Raw genomic sequence first — 15,517 nt, 5'->3', positions numbered from 1 at the left:
TGAATGACCCTCCACTGGTGGCATCAACCATGCGACGGTTCTGTGGTGTCAGACCGTCATAGAAGTATTGAACTTGTTGCCACTTCTCAAAACCATGGTGAGGACATTTAAGAAGCAAGTCCTTCCATCTTTCCCAACATTCATGAAAGTGCTCGCCCTCTTTTTGTGTGAAGTTAGTAATTTCTCTACGGAGGGCATTAGTTTTGTGAACGGGGAAGAACTTGTTTAAGAACTTCTTAGACAGTTGGTCCCATGTAGTGATAGATCCAACTTCTAGAGAATTCAACCATGCTTTCGCCTTATCCTTCAAAGAAAAAGGAAACAGGCGTAGGCGGATCAAATCGTCTGAGAAGTTTTGGAACTTAAAGGTGGAGCAAATGTTTAAGAATTCTTTCACATGATGATATGGGTCCTCCTTGTCCAATCCATAAAAGGATGGCAACAATTGTATGACTCCAGGTTTAAGTTCAAAGTGTGTTGCTGTAGTGGTTGGCAACACTATGCATGAAGGCGCATTAAATTGGACAGGAGTTGAATAATCTTTGAGAGCTTTAACTTCAGTCTCATTCGCCATTTCAACAGGATTATTTCTCAATCTTTCACGAATTGTTCTTTCAATCTCGGGATCAAACGGTGCTAGTTCTATATTCAGAGATCTACGTCCTAGCATAAACTATATTATTGCAATGTAAGAAAGAAAACTAAACTAAGAAGCAACCTAAGAGAAATAAAACTAGACCTAGAAACTATGAGATTCTAAAACAAGTTAAAACTATGTAAATAAGAATGGGAAGAAAGAACCCGGAAAAGGAGATGATTGATGTCTGAAGAATAGGGAGCTCCTCCTTCACTTCCAATTTGGAGATCTATGTTAGAATCTAACTTAGAAATTTATGTCAGGATCCTACAAAACAGGAAATAGGTTAGTTTCTAAAATCAAGAAAAGAACTCTAAGTTAGAAAAAATCCTAAGCTATGAATTATGATAAGAGAGAATCCCAAATTCAATTTGGAACGAAACAGTCCCCGGCAACGGCGCCAAAAACTTGATGTTTTATTTAAACCAACACGATTTAAATGATATTTAAACTCACAAGTATACGAATCAGATGCAGATACGGTACGTATTACGAGATCGTTCCCACGAGGACTGGTCGTCACAATTCAAATCTATGACTCTCCTTAACTAATCCAACAGATAATGGAATGAACTACTAAGCACAATTTTAGGGAAAAAAATAATTAAGAACAGGGAAGAAAATTCAATCAGAAAGAGAGCACTAGGACTTTCGACCCCTAATTATCCTAACCCTTGTTTTGTCTGTTGATTCACCTTGATCTAGATTGATACCACTTAAATAGAGAAAGCACAATCTGTGTCCTTAATCGGGCATACAGACTGTCTAATTCCTTTAAGCAATGCCATGAATGACATATCCCATATCCTTAGTCGAGCATAAGGGATGTACAATTCATTAAAGCATCCTGTTTCTTCCTCTGTAGGAAACCTGTTCTTGATCAGACACAAGCACCTATAATAAGCATCCAAACAACATCCATATATATACTTTGGTCAAGTTCATAGATGGAGAAGTATAGAATTTAAACCCATAAAGCCCACTTAAAGAAAGAAACAAATTAATTGAAATTCAAAGTAAATCAACCAATACAAGAGCTAATCAAATTAGGGGCTTCATCTCAGCCCTAGCTGAGAGATTAGTGACCCATAAAATCCATAAAAAATATTAAATAAAATTCATAAAAAAACGTCAAACCAAACAATCTCTCTATCTCTTCTTTCTTCTCTTTCTTCTCTTTCTTCTCTCCCTTGCTCCAGATCTGGAATCCCCTGGTTCTGAATGCCTTTCTCACGTCCAAAACTCCCCTTTTATAGCTGCTGGATGGCTGGGATCGGTGGCCGAGTCGTAGAAGGACTCGGAGTACAAATTTTCACAGCTGTGATCGGTGGGCCCCACAGAGGCATTTTCTGAAAAATCTACCCCGTCCATTGGATTCAGGATGAAATTTCAGTCAAAAATGGGTGGTTTTGAACGTCCATTGACACGGCCCACAGAAGAAATCACGAAAAGATCAGTTTTAAACATTGCAGAGCAGTCTGTTTGTGGCCACTGTACCGCGCACGTGTATACGCATGGGAGTGGAATATCAGCATGGTTTTGTAGTATTCATGGCACTCTACACGATGAACGGCTCAGATCTTCCGTACAGGTGACGTACGGGGCCCACAATCCTTCGCAAAAATGGCCAGCGGAAGACGCTATGCGGACGCGAAAACAACTTCCGTGGCAATGGTGGGACCCATTTTGATAATTATTTCAATAATCCACTCCGTCCATTGCATGGAGAATGAAAAAAATGGCTAGGAATGCCCAATTTCGAGTTAGAGTTGCGGTGGCCCACAGAGTTTTGAACTCACCGTCCGTTTTGCGTTTTTCAGCGATCAACGTCCGTACACATGCATGGAACCAAACGGACATCTAGGCGATGGTTATAACTGCCCCAGGAAGCGGATGGACGGTTTGGATTGTCCATTTGGACACTAGGTGGGCCCCACAACCGACGACCGCGGTCGGCTTGTGGAGACGCTGGACGGCTCTACCGTTTTCGATGAAGAAACTGCGAGTCAGCACTGGCGCTGACCGAGATACGGGTACGGTGCACAGCTGGTGCAAGTGTGCACGATGCACACTCTGCATACACAGGGCCCACTGTAATGTTTTTGAGAAATCTGCACCGTCCATCCTTTTTCTCATATTATTTCCACTGTCAGGACCAAAATTGATGTATATCCAGATATCCAGCAGGCCCCACTTAATGAATTAAGGGGCTGATCTGGCCGTTAGACCACTTCCCGAGATCGTCAATGGCTGAAATTTAATATGTACGGTTAATTTATGGTCCCCATCACGTGTATGAAGTTTCGAGTTGATCGGATGGCGGGAAACATGTGATCTTGCATTCTGGACCCTTTTCGAGCCCCTTTGCCTTGCTTTCCTCAATCCCAGGCGTGTAAAATCTTCACTATTGGTTTTCTGGAGTCCATCCCATGCTCTGGTAATTTTGGAGTGCCAAATCCATGTTCTTAACATCATCTTTCAGTACACACTCCTGATTTCATCCTGTAATAAAAACACGATTAAAATATGGCATTAAACCTTATCGTGTACGTAAAATCAGGCAATTACTGGGGTCTGAGATGCAACATTCGACACTCATCAAAAGACGCAAGCGGAAGGCTGAAGAAATATATGTGTATATGTATAAGTCCCTAAGATATGTATGCTCTGCCAGGTCATAATTACAAGTGTTTGTTTCAAAATATAAGTATCAAAATGAAATAAACCATTACAAAATAAACCCTGAATCCCCATAGATCAAGACATGGCTCACATGAACCCGCCTGAGGACTACATAGAGGAGAACGCCTCCTCATTATCCTCATACTCCTGCTCTGCCTCAGGGGTCGCATCATCATCTACATCTAAGACATAGTCTGGTTGGTGTTAAAACACAGTCCCAAAACGTGGGAGTGAGTGATCAACTCAGTGGAACTATACAGTAAAAGTTAACATATTATCAATTCAATCAAGCAGTAATGATAAGGCAATACAATCAAACATGTCCTAATTACTCTTATTAATGTAAGGATGTATGTAGGAATGATGCATGCCCTCGCCTGCACTCCCTCAGCATCTTCATCTTACGGTACGCATGACAACCTCCCGCAGTGCTCCACAACGTCAAGGCACATACAATGCGGTGCATGAATATGATTACTAAGTTGTTATTAGTCCTTTTCATACAGCAGGATTGGGAAGCTAAGGTACCTTCCTTATATCGGTTCCCAAACAGTGATCCATTCTAAGGTCGTCAGTCCTAGACAATCTCATACGATATTATGGTTCTAGGTCGCTACAAAGGGCTCGTCACCAATCAATGCATGCCTAATCATACCTTAGTTGCTACAATAAGGTTCGTCGCCTCAATGCAGTATCAAGGTATGCTCAAAGTCACTACAAAGGGCTAGTCACCAATCAATGTAGGCCAACACCACGAATATAGTGTCCCATACCACCATAATTGGCTCACGAGTCTGAATTGCTCATCGGTCACTATGGGGAGGCTCGTCGCCCCAGCGTAGGCCGACAGCTCGACCACGGTGTCTCATACCACCATGCCTGGCTCATGAGTCTTAGCGAATCAAGGTACAATGGTTAACGGGATTGCACTGGTAAGTTCGGTACCCTAGATTCAAACAGTAGCGTCCATACATGGTGAACATCCACCGGGCCAATCGAGTTATTTGACGAGCTCGACTAGCATGAGCGCACATTGAGTTGAACGACATGAAGTGCGCAAACACTTCGTGTGGCCAAACCACTGCCGACAACCCTAATACGACTCGGGTTCGTCAAACACATCCTACGTGACGAATGAATCTCAACCACGATCTTAATGCCTGTTACCGATTGCCTGGACCATAACATGGCCCCATACACATTCAACCATAATAGCAAATATGTTATAAGATGCAAGATAACGAGAATCCATGCATATGCATTTCATAAGTAAAGCGGTAAAATTAACAACTTGCATGGAGAAAATCATACACATAATCAACATGGATAGTTAGACTAAGCAGTTCATGGAGGAAATAGTACACATAAGTAAGGTAATTGGGATTTCATATCTTAACTGCCTCATGGTTCACACCTTACTAAGTACTAACTCATTCAAACATTTCCACAAACACTTAGACTACACTTGGCAACATACATTACATGTGTCAGCCATAGTACATATTAAGGCAAATCCCTTTGACAAGGAGTTGTCACATAAATAACAATCCTATTCCTACGACAATTAGTCATGGCAATCACAACGCCAAATTCCAAATGCAATACAAACATTTCAACAAACACATGAATCACACTACTTACAACATAGATTATCTATATGCATAAAACAAACAGATATCACATTTGGCATGTGAAATGACACCCCCATCAATAATAAATCATTAAGTGACATTGAAAGCTTTGAAAACCATAACCTACACAAATATAGTCTGCACCTTAAACTAGAAAGTGCGCAACAGATCTGATTTAGACGATAAGTCTTCGTCAACGGCAACTAAACAACCTAAGGTATGAATTAAATTAGCTACATCAACACTTAGACTATTCTAAGCTCCAAAATAGGTTAGGATTTGATTGAATTACCCAAGAATGAGATTAGAATCATCGGAATAATGATTCAGATGCGATGGATTAAGTACGTCGAGTAACTAGAAAGAATGCCAAGATGATTCACCAACTTCTCTCTCTTTTTCTCTCTTTCTTAGCTAGGGTTTAGAAAATTCGTATGGAGTTTGAGAGTGAGGGTTTAAGGTCTTTATATAGGCCTAAAATTGATGGAAATAGCCCCAGGACCAAGGTATACTTAGGTTATAACCAAATCGGGTCTATTTCGATCCAATGGAGTGTTTCTGGAGGTCCTTTTTCTGAGTGTGGTCGGACTTAAGCTCACTAATATTGGATCTTAAGCAAGTTAAATTTTTAGTCCGATTGGGTTTTCAGATCGCTCATGGCGGACCAATTTCAATTCAACGATCATCGAAACTTGATCAGGGCCACAAGCACTTTAACATGTGTGGGCCATCTTCCCTGATCCGAGGGTAAATTTGGGTCAGAATCCAATGGTCAGAATGCTTAAAATTGGCATGTCAGCGACACGACTCAGATTTCTTAAATTCATATTTAATTTCTAAACAATTTCACCTTTCTCACACTCTTTACTCCGAACTCAAGTAAATCGTCTCAGGACATCATCTGGACTTGATTTTTGAGGTGATTGTCAAGCCCAACAAGGTGATCATAATTGTCTAAGATCATCGCTATCAGACTTTCGACGCACGGTCCAGGTCCGATACAAAGTTTCTAAGTACTCCCGAGAGTAACTGGATTTAGCATTGAATCCTAGATTTCAGGGTAACGTAGCGCTAACGATTCTACAGGTTTTGGTCTTACAGATCGAATTTAAAGTGATTGGTACTAATTTCACAAGTAATCGAGTTTAGTGCTAGTTACTCCACATTTAACTTCTAAAGGATTGAGTCCTAAGAGAATCCTAATTGAGGTGGTACACGGGTCTTTACACGAAATTTTCTGAGATATTACAGCATGGTATGAGAAATTAACAAAATTCTTGTTATATCATGAGTTCGTAATGGGGAGTGTAGAAAAAAATATTATTTGTTAAGAAACATAAAGATCATATTTTAATTGTGCAAATCTATGTTTATGATATCATCTATGGATCGACATGTGCTAACATGACTGTTGAGTTTGCAGAACTTATAAAGTCTAAATTCGAAATGAGCATGGTTGGAGAATTAAATTATTTCCTAGGGTTGCAAGTCAAACACTTTTTGATGGATTCTTCATCTCTCAAACCAAATATGCTCTGAACTTAGTTAAAAGGTTCGGATTTAAGAGTGGAAAGAATTTTGATACTTCAATCAGTACCACTCTGAAACTCTGTAAGGATTTAACAGGTAAGAGTGTGGATCCTAAGTTGTATCGTAGTATGATAGGAAGTTTACTTTATTTAACTGCGAGTCGACCTAATATTTCTTTTAGTGTTGACATTTGTGTCAGATATCAATTGGACCCTAAAGAGTCCCACTTGATTACTGTTAAGCGAATTATGTGATATGTTACTAGTTCAATTAATCTTGGTCTCTGGTATCCACATGATACTAGTGTGCAATTAGCTGCTTACACGGATGCTGATTGGGCTAGTAACATTAATGATCGTAAATCAACTAGTGGTGGTTGTTTCTATGTTGGGAACTGTCTAGTTTCCTGGTTAAGTAAGAAACAAAGCTCCATATCGCTCTTTACTACTCAGGCTAAATATATTGCTGCAAGTAATGCATGCACTCAGCTAGTATGGATGAAGAGAATGCTAAGCGATTACGGAATTGCGCAAGAATCTATGATATTATATTGTGATAATACAAGCGCAATTAATATTTCTAAAAATCCTATTCAGCATTCACGAACCAAGCACATTGACATTAGGTATCATTATATTCATGAATTGGTGAAAGAAAAGATAATTTCATTAGAATATATTCAGACCGAGAAACAACTAGCTGATGTATTCACAAAATTGCTTGACAAAAATTGATTTTCAAAATTGAAATTTGATCTTGGAATGTGTAATATGAATTGATGATTTATGCTCATTTGTATCATAATGTATGTATATATTATTTTATATTTTTATTATTTAAATATATGTAAAATTGCACATTTTTTGTGTTACACGACCAGTCGAGTACACACTTGACCAATCATGGCACGACCGGTCGAGTATGTACACGACCAGTCTTGAAACGCGTGAATTGGGTTTTTAATTAGGAAAAAGTGATTTTTCTTCATTTTCATCTTCTTCTCCATCAAGCTCAACCACGACCAATCAAACCCATCTCTGATTACTCTCTGGTTAGTGCTTCATTTTTTATTTTCTTGTGTATTTAAGTTCATTGATCATCCTTAATCTTGATTTTGCTTCTTGTTTTAAGATTTATGGTGGTTTGATAGTGTTTCTTCCTTAAAATCTGATTTGCTTGGAATCCTTTCATTCCTTTTTGCAAACCTTTGTTTCTTTGTTATCTTGTTGCAATGGAAGGAAGAAATAGGAAGAGAACCACTTGCGGTCCCTCTTCTTCCCATTTCACACCTCCTACCATGCGTCACCTTCAGCCTCCCGAAGAGGATCCCGAGAATATGCGGGATTTCCATCTTAGAAATGTTATTGTTGAGCGTGTTGTTCTTGTTGATCATATTGAGTGCTTCAACATAGTCCCTCTCCTTCAAGCTATAGGTTGGGAAAACATACTATCTTGAGGCGGTCCTGCATACTGATCCATTGTACAGGACATGTACGCTTGTATTATTAAGTTCTCTCAAGATGATTTGACATTTACTATGTCAACTAGAGAAGGTCCAATTAAGGTAGACCGACATTTGATTTCAGCAATCATGAATATACCTATTGTTGATGACGGTGTACCCATATCTACTCTGCAAGCTAGACCTTCTAAAAATGTTAAATAATTGATTACAAGAGTTCTCTATAACATGAATGTAGATTGGAATGGTGGTATTACTCTCAGTTCCAAATATATGTTACCCAGATATAGGGTCTTGCATTGTATTTTTATTTCTAATGTATATCCTCGCTTAGGTAACAAGACTGAGCTAACCTCTTTTATGGCCCGCATTATGCATTCTGTTGTAACTGGTATCCATATCCATCTTCCTTCTCTTATGTGTCATCATATTATTCAGTTTCATCTACACCCTGGTCATAGCGATATTCCTTTCGCTTACCTTATGACTGCCTTAGCTGATCATGCTTTGATAGCTATACTTGTTGGGGAAGGTTTTATTAATCTCCGTCCATTTAACAATTCTAATATCAATAAGATGAACCTGGACTTGGCACCTAGTCAAGTTAATGAAAATGCTGGTGGAGATGAAGAAGCTGAAGAAGTTGATGCTTTACCTTAAGAAGACGTTAATATGGATGATTTATTTGATGAACTTGAATCAGATTCTGAGGCTGACCCTGATTATTAACCTTCTGATTTCGCTGAGAGGTTGCATACTCTTAAGAAACAGGTGGCTCGGATTCGAGTAACCCAGGATTCTCAATTTTCTTATGTGCACAAATATATACGGCGCATTAATAAGGTTTACATCAAATTCATCCATCTATTCCTGCTCCCTCTTTTGGATCTGATTAGTTATCTTTTGATTTGGATGGTATCTGTAATAACTTAATTCTAACTCTTTTCCCTATGACTACTTGGATAATGTTGTTTAAACTCTTATATATGGTATCAATTCAGATACTTTGTTTTATTTGATTTGGTTGAGTAGTTATTAATTCTACTTGTTCTCTTATTATCTTCCTTTATCATTATTCTCTTCCTTTGTCATGTTGTGATAAAAAGGGGGAGAACAATATTGAATGATAATGATATGAAGATATGATGAATGGGCTAATATTTTTTTTTACAGAGAGTAGTGTTGATTAAGGGGGAGAGTTGATTATTGATTATATTGTTGATTATCGATCATATCATAATATGCAAGTGGAATGTGTTATTTGAATATTTATTGTGCATATTATAATTTTAGTTTTGTCACAAATTTGACAAAGGCGGAGATTGAAAGTGCTATATTAATAAACCTTAAGTATTGTCAAATTTTGGTGTGCCAAACCAATTCAAGTGTGCATCTTGATGTGTATCAAGCTTGTGCATCTGTTCACATTGAATCTTCAACATTCGTTCTGTTCGTGCTGAATTTATCTTGCCGATATCTATGATGAACTTACCGAGATTTTCGAAGCGGAAGAAAGTGAAGACTTAGTTTTCAAGAACATTGTGGTTCAAGATCTGGAACCAGAAAGTTTAAGAACTCAAGACCTAGTTGAAGACTATGTTCGATATATTGAGTTCAAGCTTCGAAGAGCGAAGAATTAAAATTACTAATGTGATCGATAGTTTGATGGTTCATATGTTCTATCTCACAAGGTATGATTGACCTAGATTGACCTTAGATCATGATTAGATCATTTCATACTTTCATTCGGTTATTTTGATCATTTTATAAGTGTAAAATATTATTCTTTCAACTAGCCCTTGCACTGGCTCGACCAGTCCTAGTATTCCCTCGACCAGTCCAGGATTTGTTATGAATTTTTAAAAATTTTTTGTTGGTCTACGACTAGTCCTGGAAACTGCTCGATCAGTCGTGTGAATAGTGTTCGACCAGTCATGCAGTGCTCGACTCATTTTCCAGCGAGTAATCTAGACTCACATGACCAGTCGTGTGGTGTCCATGACCAGTCGAGCAGGCCACTCGACCAGTCGTGAGACCGACGAGGCCAGTCGTGCAATTGAAAAAACTTATCAAGCCAGAATTTTTGAATATCTGTTTGGATAAGGCCAGTCATAGCTATTTCAAGGCTAGTCATGCGAACCTATTTTTCACCTATAAATAGTACTCAAATTTCAAAGTTTTCTATTTAATTCTTATCATTCTTAAGCAATCACTCTGAGTTAATTTTGAGTACATTCTAAGCTATTTTGTGTATATTTTAGATTCTTTAAAGTAACTCTGGTATTTTGATTTTGATTCTCCATTCCATTTTTATGTTGAAAAGGGATATTTGATTTACCCTTTTATGAGATCAAAATCAAAGCAAAGCCCTTGCTGATTTAATTAAAAGTCATCTAGACTTAGAAACCTATATACTTATGAGATTGAATGTTGAACATCTACGTCGTCATCAAGTTGGTTCTACCGGGCTGCTTCAGAATCGTCATACAGAAAAGTATTTTACTTTTTCTGTAATTCAATTCCTTTTTAGTTTGTGAGATTGTTCCAGAAAATCTCCATTTATAGTTTGTCTAAGGTGATCTAGAAAACTTAGAGCGTGGGGTTTTTGAATTGTGTAAGCCTACTTGAAAGACACAATTGTGAAGGTTTTAGGTGAACCTTGAAAAACCTATTTTGATTAGTGAACGCTAATATTCCGAGGGAGTGGATATTAGGAGTGGAGTAGTTGTGTGGCTATTGTTTAATAGATGGTGTACACAAAAGTGAACCACTATAAATTTTTTTGTTTGGTGGATGTGTGGTTTATTTCTTTATCTTTTATAGTTTAAGATTGTGGGATGTATTTGTGGATGTGAATGTTGTAATCTTTACATTTCAGCATTGTGTGGTGAATGTTGTAATAGATTAGTTTCTATTTCTTTACTATCCTCTTGAGTTTAAGTTTTTAATACTCACCCACATTCTACTAAGGTTGTCCTACCATAAACCATTGGTTTTTAGTGTTAGGTTGTCCTCAGAACCAAGTTTGTATCTACCTCTCAATACTTGATTTTTAAGGTTGTTATTCTCTTTGGTTAATTGCATTTATTTGGCTATCTTGTTGTCTTTATTCCACTTATCATTTTTAATTTGGCATTGTCCTATCCACCCCCCTCTAAGACATATGCTTGGCCTTTTCACGATTGTTAAGGCCAATTGTTGAGGCCGATTCCAATTGTCGAGGTTGATTCCGATTATCGAGGCCGATTCCGATTATCAAGGCCAATTGTTGAGGCTGATTCCGATTCCGATTCTGATTGTTGAGGCCGATTCCAATTTTAATTTCGATTATCGAGGCCGAATCTGAATGTCAAGGCGGATTGTTGAGGCTGATTCCCATTGTCGAGGCCGATTGTTGAGGCTGATTCCGATTATGATTGTTGAGGCCGATTCTGATTCTGATTATCCAGGCCTATTGTTGAGGCCGATTCTAATTCTGATTGTCTAGGCCGATTCCGATTGTCGATACCAATTTCGATTGTGAAGGCCGATTCTGATTGTTGAGGCTGATTCTGATTCTGATTGTTGAGGCCGATTCCAATTCTGATTATAGAGGCCGATTCCGATTTTGATTCTGATTATTGAGGCCGATTCCAATTCCAATTGTCGAGGCTAATTATCGAGGTCGGTTCTGATTGTCGACGCCGATTCCAATTCTGATTATTAAGGCTGATTGTCGAGGCCGATTCCGATTATTGAGGCCAATTGTCGAGGCCAATTCTGATTGTCGAGGCCGATTGTTGAGACTGATTAGGATTTTGATGATTGAGGCCGATTCTGATTTCAATTGTCTAGGTCAATTATCAAGGCTGATTCCGATTGTCGAGGCAGATATCGAGGCTAATTGTCATGGCCCAATGTGATGTATATGCGGCCTGTATTTGAGGCCAGTTGTGATGTATATTCAACCCGTGTTTAAGGCCCAATGTAATGTATATGAGGCCTATGTGATGAGGTCCATTGTGATACATATGAGGGCTAGGAGATGGAGCCCATTGTGATGTATGTTAGGCTTATGTGAAAAGCCCATCATGATGTGTATTAAGCTCTTGAGTGAGGCCTATGGTGTTGTATATTTGGCCCTTGTGTGAGGCCATGTGTCCACTATATGTTAGGCTCTATGTGGGCCATTCCTTGGGGGAAATGTTAGTTAAATGTCCACATTATCGAGGCCGACTGTCGAGCCGATTATCGAGGTCAGTTATTGGTACCGATTATGAGCAAGTGACAGCATAGCATCATGATATTACTTGGCCTTTTCATGATTATTGAGGCTGATTGTTGAGGCCAATTCCAATTGTCGAGGTCGATTTCGATTGTCAAGGCTGATTCCGATTCCGATTATTGAGGCCAATTCTGAATTGTATATTACACTGCATCCTCGACATCTGATATTGGCTCTTTATGACTTCTCATTTGCATAGTTGATCTGTATTGCGTACTCTGATATTATTTGACTCATAGACTTGTCAGTATTTTTCGCTTACTTTGATATTGTACGATTCATGATCTTACTAGTATTTCTGACATTATATGATTATGACATTGTATTTGTGTTCTTACCACTTATCTTGCGCACACACTTACACCACCCTCTAAGCTTTCTATAAGCTTATGCACGATAGATGCGTGCAGGTGATGTTAGGTTATAGCAGCTTGGAGCATGTAGCTGACTTCTAGAGCTTTGATTTTGACATATGTATTTCCCTTTTATCATTGTCTTCAAATATTTATATTAGTGGATATGTGATGATGATGTTGCCTTTGTGATTTGGGTAAACTTGTGGTTATGCTTCTTACGAGATAAATGTACGTTGGAAAATCCTCCTTGTAGGATCCCAGGATCGGAACCTGGCATATGGATGTTGGGAGACGAGAATAGGGTATTGCGGAGGCTGTCAGCACCGGATTCGACGATCGGGATTCCTGTGAATCCAATTTTCAGGTTTGGGGGTGACATCGCCTAAGGAGAATTAGTCACCCAGAAAAGTATATAAAGGTACGCCCGAGGAGAACTAACCCCCCGGAAAAGACCATAATAATATATAGATCACCCAAGGAGGACTAGTCACCTAAAAAAGTACTCAAAGGTACGCTCAAGGAGAACTAACCACTCGAAAAAGACCATAATAATATATATAGATCACACAAGGAGATCTAGCCACCCGAAAAAGTACGCTAGGTATGCCCAAAGAGAACTAGTCACTCGGAAAAGATCGCTTGCCATGAAAATGCATGATTAGCCCAACCATTATTATTTTAATTTCAAACAATCATTTTAGAAAAGCTCAGAGGTCACTATGGGGGGTTTATCACCTAGCATAGGCCGACAGCTCGGTCACATTGTCTCATTTCACCATCCCTGGCTCATGAGACTAACAATTAGGATGTTTAAAGGTAACCTACTCAACTAGTGGCCAATTATAGTTCTACAAGTGGGACTTATCATCGCAAGGTTATATGAAGATGGTTCCTTAAAGCCATATAGGGCAATTATTACGTCAAGCCGCATAGGCAAACAATCCATCCAAAGGATGTGATAAGAATGGACTTTTCCAAAAGTCGTTTAGGCAACAAACATTTTATAAGATGATAAGTCCACATCAAATGTTCCATTTAATTTATTAGACAAAGTGGCCACTAATTTTAGGACCTCCAATCATTCCATCAAGTGATCATGAATGACAAATCATATATAATATCGATAATACACATACATATCTAAAGCATTCATTGCAAATCAGAATAGAGGAAATTAGACCTTATGGCATATTTGAATATTAAATTTAAATCTAATTTATCAATCATCATAAGGAATCAAATTCAATAAGAGGATTTCACCATTTAAGCAATCAATGATATAAATGTACGAAGATAAATAAACCAAGCTGACTATCAAGCTGTAGGAAAGCTTAAAGGGTGATCCTCACCTTAAGATGTGGATTCATTCCTTGCTTGATTAGGGATCACTAAGGGGCACTAAGTGTCCACTTTAGCCTAAAATACCATAATTGACTGGTTAGGGTCTAATGAATGTAAATGTACTCCAATGGTTATGTATCTAAATATGGAAATTAGGAAACTTGCTTTCCACATTTAATTAAGAAATTTAGCATATATTTGTTGGTGGAAAGCTTAATTAGATGGTTTAAGAGATCATTTACCTTACCACTTCGAGATGACCCAAGAGTGCACTCAAACTAGGTTCCAAGAGGATCCAATTAATTAGACTTGTATAAGGAATTCAGAAATCCTACATTCAATCCAAAGATGGCTCAATAGTGTCAATTAAACTACAATTGATACTCTAATTTGGGGATATACGACTAACTCACCTCAAACAAGACGATCATTCCGTTGAATGAAAGAGGTAAATTCTAATGAGAAGAAGAATGATTTTACCTACAATCAAAACATTAATGATTAAAAATATCCCTAATTCAACTCGTAATTTAGCTTAGAGGAAGCATGGAGTTAACTCATCGAGTTGCCCACTCAGCCTACTTGGCATGTCGCTTCGAGATGATCTCCCTCTTTTCTCTCAATCTCTCTTTCTTATCTTCCTGGTTCTTTTATTCTCTGTCTTCTTCCTTCTTTTTTGGGATGACTAGGTGAAGCCTTGAACTTGAGCAAAACAGGGCCGATATCAGGGTGACTCGGTCCAGACTCAACTCTGCAACTCGCTTAGGTTGAGATAGTGCGGCGGACAACACTTCCCGACCTCCTCTATATTCTTCTTTTTCCTCTTTCCTCTTCATTTTCCTTTCTTCTTCTTTGTTTCCTGTTGGAATGAACCATCCAACTAGTTGGTTGGACTCAGCAAGACCTGACTCGACGACAACTTCCCAAGTCGGCTCTCCCTTTCTCTCGTTTCTCTTCCCTTCTCTCTTCTCCTTCCTCTATCTTTTGATCTTCTTTCCCTCTTTCTTCTCTTTCTTCCTTCTACTTCCCTCTTTCTCTTGCTCTATTAGGAAGACAGAAGCAGTGCTGGACTCAGTTAGGGCTTGCAGCAACTCGACCCGAATTGACTAATCTTGGTTCAGCGGCGTGAAACTCGTTCCCCACTCTTTTCGAATTTTCTTTCTATCCTTGGAATGGCTGCCCTAAAAGGAAGCCTTTTATAGCTTCATTAATCCTCTTCTAGAGCGTTCGGATGTGCCAACTAATCACAAGATTAGTTACGAGTTTGGTTCTAATCCAAGTCATGCATTTGGTTTATTTACCATGTAATTGGTTGATCCTGGTAGACATGGTTTTCATGGTCACCATCTGTTGTTACGGACAAGCATTTGGTGTCATGGGCCACCAAATGAATGCTTCTAATTAGAGGATGGAGCCCACCCATCGGTGATGGGTATTCACAGCTAAACAAAGAAGATGATCTCCTCTGAAATGGTGGATTCTCAATGGGAGGTTGATCTAGTGATCAGATGCCTATGGAAAGTGTGGATTTGTTCCATGATCATTGTGGGACCCATGTTTTGGACAGACAGTGATGAAAACTTAGTGGGTTCTTTAGTTTTTAAGTTGCGGCGG

At 38.7% G+C, this 15,517-nt stretch overlaps 1 non-coding gene across 1 annotated transcript; it reads left to right on the top strand.

Moving 5' to 3' along the window:
- The first annotated feature begins 89 nt into the window (after window positions 1-89).
- On the top strand, window positions 90-196 carry LOC131228261 (small nucleolar RNA R71). The gene has a single exon (XR_009162772.1). It is a non-coding gene; the product is annotated as a small nucleolar RNA R71 (small nucleolar RNA).
- Window positions 197-15,517: the final 15,321 nt, after the last annotated feature.

This window comes from Magnolia sinica, chromosome 15 (genome assembly GCF_029962835.1).
Source record: "Magnolia sinica isolate HGM2019 chromosome 15, MsV1, whole genome shotgun sequence".
Taxonomy (NCBI): Eukaryota; Viridiplantae; Streptophyta; class Magnoliopsida; order Magnoliales; family Magnoliaceae; genus Magnolia; species Magnolia sinica.
Note: the sequence above shows the minus strand (reverse complement) of the source record. Positions and strands in the feature narration are given on the sequence as shown.